The following is a 6,225-nucleotide window of genomic DNA, read 5'->3' on the forward strand; positions in this document are numbered from 1 at the left end:
AGGGGGATGGAGGTACTGGCACCAAGTTCAAGATGGACTTCTAGCATGAATGGAAGGTTTTTTTGCCACGCGTGGCTTGCTATTCAGGGTGAACAGACAGAATTTCAGGATAATATGAATGATTACACATGATTAACAACTGATACAACAATTTTACAGTACTACTAACGCAATGAATTCAACCTGACCAAATACTATGCTAAGCCAGGTATTCTTTTAAAGGTTTTATTTCTGTGTATGTTTCTGATTCTGTCTTCACTTCTCTTCCTTTCCAATTTAACAACATTTTTTATCCAGGAGTTTCCATAGGATTCTTCTCCCCCCTATAAAAAGCTTTCAAGGTTAAAAGCTGGCTCCCCACCAAGCAAGATTTTGTTTAGCTTTGTGTTTGCAAACCAGGATGTTTTATCTTGCCTAGGCTAGATGGACTTCATTGTGTATGGCTAATTTCTCTAGTCTATCCAAAAGATTCTACCAGACAAAGATTTCTTAAATTCATCTGATGTACACAACCTATGTATTCCTGGAAGTCCTTCAACCACGCATGCAATTGTATAAAAGACTTCATAAGAGTCCTCCATGGGACTTCAAAACTCCACAAAGCCTCCATAATTTCATTAGAAACAAATGCAATGATCCAAATCATGTGTATGTGTGTAACAGAAGGCTTACTGGGTATGTCTGCACATTGTATATGGGTCCCTGCCACAAACAAACTCATCAGAGAGTGGATTAATATAGATTTGAATGGAAGGATGGGACAACAGCTGAAGAAAAATGGAGGAGCAGGCTTGTGCTTGAGGGCAGAGTAGCCAAAAGATCAGAAAGAAGTGGAACAAAATTGTAAAAAAGAAAAGCAGAAACCCCCCCAAACCTGCAAGATAAACAGAATCTGCGTGACAGCTTTGATTTTTTATGATTCTTCTGGTCAACGTCCAAGGGAGTTAGATAGGTACAACCAAGAAATGAGTGGCTAAAGAGGATGTAAACTAATTATTTTCTACACACTAAACTCCATACCCATGCAATTAAAAAAAAAAAAAAAAGAAACCCAACAGAGAAAGGTTATAGATAACACTGGTGTTTTCTCTGCCTCTCTGTAAGAAGGACTCAAACCTAGAAAAGCATATGTAAATAAGTGGACATTCAATAATCCCAAATTTCCCTTTTCTAAAAACAAACACACTGACCCCTACAAATCCTGTTTATAACACACCTGGTCCGATACAAGTATCTGAATGAGAATTTAACATATTGCTTTTAATCTCGAGTGACAAAATATACCATATTTATACTAACGGTCCGTGACCAATATCCCAGGTTAGATTCTCCAAGAGACCCAAGGACTGTAATCCAAGGAACAGGTAACAGGTTTGTCCTATTTGTCCTATTTAACTCATTCCTAAACCTCCTAATGGGAGCTATAAAAAGCGAGTGGCGATCACTCCCCTTTTGTGGAATTCCTCCTGGTTAAAGCTGCAATTATATTGATTGCATCTTTTAATCTGTGGAAGGAAACTAAGGAAAAAGATATGCATTCCACTGCAACAGCACTAAAAGCCCCAAATTTATTTATACGTATTTTTACATTACTTGTTTTTGCAAACGGAATTGTTCTTGCTCTCAGAGTGTGAAGATGTCTGCAATTTATATATCATATTTAAATAGATAAGTAATGTAATTCACACAATTCACTTCAATGCAGACATGATCTCAGTAGCTAATATTACATGAACCACTGGGGTTGGAAATGAATGCCTTACACATCTTGAAAGCCAAGCACTGAATTTTCAGAGATAAGCACTTTGTCCCTGATCTTGCAACTAGGCCTCTCCAAATGCAGGGTTGGGCCTTTACGTATAAACCTCAAGGACTCGGAGGCAATGGAACTGAAGAGCAAGAAAAAGTATAGCCGAAAACACAATGGCATGGTTTTAAGTTCAGAGAGACCACTTGCTCTTTTAAAATCCAAAAATGTAAGTGTGCTAAACATCACTGGTATGCCTACATTTCCAATGTTCTAATGACGTAACACGTATTCATGATTAGTTTTAAGAGACACCGGACTTCTCAAAATGTCACCAGTTCTTCTCTGAAACAGTGCTCAGTAGCTCATGATTGAATTTAAACAATCCGAACCCCAAGCCAAGGTGATCCTCATTTTCTGCTAGATGTCATCATTTATATTGCTTTATGGCTTCCTATGTACCATTCTGCATATATGAACTGTACAGTATCAGTGCTTAGCTGCGCCAGCTGAATGTGAAGATAATTAACATTATAAACTCATTAAATCCAAGCTATAAATTTTAACTACGGGGCAAAGCCCAGCACAGAAAGGTTACCAACAGGGCAGGTGATGCGCCTGCTAGCTACACAAAGAAAAGAAAACAGGCTGCAATGTTTACACAAGCTACGCTCACTTCCAAAATTTTTCCCAAACCTGGGAGTATTTTACATTCATAATAAAACTATGTTTCAAATGACTAGCACATTGTTCACTCTGATGATGCCAAGATGGGCGAAAACAGGGAGGCCTGAAAGCAAAGCAGTGCACCAACACATCCTGAACAGAAGCCAGTTTGAAAGGAATTCCTTTTCTCTCCGATTCCCCATAGAGCATACATAAAACACAGTATATGCAGAACAGTGGAAACTCATCATTCAATTAGCTTCTCTCAGTACAACACTAGTTAAATATAAACGGATTTCCTGATTTGCCACCACATAACAAAGACCAAGTGAAAGATACTCCAATTCAACACGTTTGTAAAGAATAGTGGAAGAACAAAGTTACCTTCTAGGTAGGTGCATGCGACTGGCCATGTCCTTCTGTCATTTAATATTCACATCTTAAAGGCTAAGTGTTACTCCTAATTTACATTTGTGTAATTAAATCAGAATCTAGAGGTGCACTGATATATTGGTCCATACCAGATCAGCACCGATAAAAAGCAAATTGACATTATCGGCAATTGGCTTTTTTTGGCTGGTGTAGCCGATAACGTCACTGATAAATGCTGCATGCAGCCGCAGAATGTACACAGCCAGGAGTGCAGCCCGGCAGCTTGAAGAGCAGCATCCAGCCACTAAGTCTATGGGGAGAAAGGGGCACGGGGAGGGAAGGGGGGCAAATCAAGGCCCCCACGGTGAGGGAGGGAGGGAGTGGGACTGGGGCAAGTGCTGTAGAGCCAAGGTGCAGTGGGCTGGAGCTGCAGGCAGCTCATCCAGAGGCGCCAGAGATGGGGAAGGAGGATGCTTCCCCACCACTGCACGCACAGCCGGGGCAGGCATGAGGGGCATGTGCCTCCAGATTTGTGGGCAGGCTGCCTGCTGCAGGCTCAGGGCCAGGGGCTGTGCCAGCCTCTTCCTGGAGGAGGGGCTAGACCAGGGATGCACTTGGAATGGGGCAGGCAGCAATGGTGCTAAGAGGAGTGGCTACGGGGTGGGCTATAGCCACCCAAAAACCTCACCATAGCCCCCTCACCCAGCTCTGCCGCCTGCCCCAAGTGCAGCCCCAGCCAGACAGGAGCCAGTGTAGCCCCTGGCCCTGAGCCTGCAGCAAGCAGCCCACCCTCACCCCATGCACAAATCCAGGTGGGGCACATGCACCCCATGCCTCCCCTGGGGGTGCACACAGCAGCAGGGAGCTGCCTTCCCTCCCTCTCCCCCACACAAGCTGCCTGCAGCTCTGTTCCCCGCCCCAGTTCCACTCCCTCCCTCATTGTGGGGGCCTCAAATCAGCCTCCCACCTTGCCAGCCGGATGCTACTCTCCAAGCTGCTGGACTGCATGTTGGCAATTGTGTCGATATCAGCCGATTCGACTGGTTATTAGTCAGCCATTGGTATACACCAAAAAACTTATCAGTGCATCCCATCAGAATCTATTCTTAAGTCCTTTCAACCATTCAAATACTTGTTAAAAATGACTAACTGTAGTCTGCTTTAGGACTTATGTACATAAGATCCATAAGTAGTGACCTACCAAAATAGCAATTTTGTGGATTTTATGCAAAGCATGAAACCCAGCATTGTCCTGGGGGGTGGGAATTAATTTTTAATTTCCTGGGGAAAAAGGTGCTGCCAACACAAGGGGAAGCCCAGGATGGCTGCCACTCCTGGCCCTCGCCACTGATTGGCTGAGGGGGCTACCTGTGGCCCCACCCCTCTCTTCCAATTGGCAGTAAGGGACAGGGCTGCATGACAGAAAGCCCTCACAACCAATCAGCAGTGAGGAGCAGGGCCACCAGGGCCCCTCAGCTAGAGGTGTGTATGGGGGTAAGGGGGGCACTTTAATCAGCCCGCAAAAAGGCAGCCAGGTCCAGAATCTCCCCATAAAATCAGCTGGTCTCCTCCTCAAGTTGGGTAGTCTCCTATCCGTACACCTATTGTTTTAAAACACAGAATTCAAGTAGCTATGCCTACATCGTTCCAGTTGTCTGTTTCTATAATCTAGAGGTTAAATTCTTTGATCAGCTACAGTCTCTACTTCGGCATGTTATACAGAGCCATGCACATAACTGTTGCATTTTTTTTCCTTTAAAGTCACCACCTTCCAAGAAGGGGGAAGAGCTTTGCATATTAAGTCTGATCTTCAGGACAGGAAAACAACTTGGTCTATTTACCCGATCCTTGTAAGAAAAAAACACTTTGTTGTTTTTCATTCTGGTGTCCAAATTACTTGTATTATAGTACATTTTCATATGTTTTCAAAAGTAGGTAAAACCAATGCAGTTGTAAACATGCATACTTATCTGTCGCCCCTGCACAAGGCAAGGTAGATATGCACCTTTATACACTAACAAAATGTGATATAGAGAGAACACAAGCTTGCATGAACCCAAGTTCACTTCAACAGATGCTGTGAAAGGTCAAGCAGAAAACAGAGTATAGGGATTAGAGAGAAATCAGACCACAAAAGACAAGGAAGGAAAGAGGGTGCAAGAGAGGGAGGGAACAAGGCAGTGTTAAGAGAAGAAAGCAAATGAGCAATAAATCTAGGAACAACAAGCTACTTGAATAATACAACACAAAAACGCATACTTGAATAAGGGTGAAGATGGTGCCAAACTTCATGGACACACTTGTTCCCGGGGGACTTCCTCTTTCACCACACAAGTTCAGGCCCCAGACCTTTGCAAAGGCAGTAGGAGCAAGGCTATTCATTCTTTGCTGCAAGTTGGTCTTTATATACCATATTTATTTCAGTCCCCCCCCCCCCCACTGCTTCAATGTAGGGAAAGGGCTCCTTATCTCAGATCCGGGTCATTGTTGGCAATCCCTCACAGTTGAGGATGATCAGGATCTGAGTACACGATGGGAAGCAGGTAACTGTCGCAGATCCAGCTCTAGCTCCCACCTGGCCTTGGGGTGAGAGCCACAACTGCCATGTGTCCCTAGTCACCTCTGCCCTCCCACAGCTGCCATTGCTGCTTACCCCCAGTTGGGGCTCTAGTCCCTACTTCCCCAGCAGCAGCACTGATGGTGGTAAAAGTCAATCTAGGACTGTCCCTGCCTCTGCTGCAACCACTGCAGCCTGGCCAGCTATGGGGCTGGAGCCCCCAGTGGAAGATAAGCAGTGGTGGTGAGGGCAGGCTGTGGGGGGGGCAGAGGAGGGGAGCAAAAGCATAGAGGGGGAAGCAGCAGTGGAGGGGGGATAGGCACAAGCACTGGAGGGGGGGCAAGGTAGGCAGCAGGGGGTGGAGCAAGTGCCAAAGGGGGATGCAGACAGCAAGGGGGCCTGAGCCCCCTGCCAAGGAGGGCAGGTGGCAGGGGGCTCAGGCCACTTGCTCCCCCACACCTATCCCCCTGCCACTGCTTTCCCTGGTGAAGCAATGTGTGAGGGGGGAGGGGAGGGGCAGCACTAATTTTAAGATGACTCTCCAATAATTAGATTCTCTACATGGTAAACGTGTAAACATTTTATATTTTTCCATGTAGAAAATACAATAATGGAGTGGCAGGGGGGGTCATCTTAAATTCAAAGTTATCTTGGATTTGAATAAATACAGCAAGTTCCTGTAAATAAAGTTTCTTTCCACCTCAGAAGCCTCCTCAAAACATTAGCAGGAACTCACCTGCTGCTTCAGGCACAAACCACAGTGCTCAGTTAACAGCTATGGCTGTGAGAGGGTTAACACAGGAGCCCGGCACCTGGGCAGCTGCAAGGCATGCATGGCGTCTCCAGGCTTGCTCAAAACCTTCCCCTTCCCTGGTTAAAAAAT

The 6,225-nt window shown here is 45.2% G+C and overlaps 1 protein-coding gene across 2 annotated transcripts in view; it reads right to left on the reverse strand.

The window, feature by feature from the left end:
- The window catches only part of TBL1XR1 (transducin beta like 1 X-linked receptor 1), a 176,688-nt gene that overhangs the window by 62,342 nt on the left and 108,121 nt on the right, over positions 1–6,225 (reverse strand). The gene's annotated exons all lie outside the window — the stretch shown is intronic.

Source organism: Crocodylus porosus, unplaced genomic scaffold, assembly GCF_001723895.1.
Source record: "Crocodylus porosus isolate Cpor-Errol unplaced genomic scaffold, CroPor_comp1, whole genome shotgun sequence".
In the NCBI taxonomy this organism is placed as follows: Eukaryota; Metazoa; Chordata; order Crocodylia; family Crocodylidae; genus Crocodylus; species Crocodylus porosus.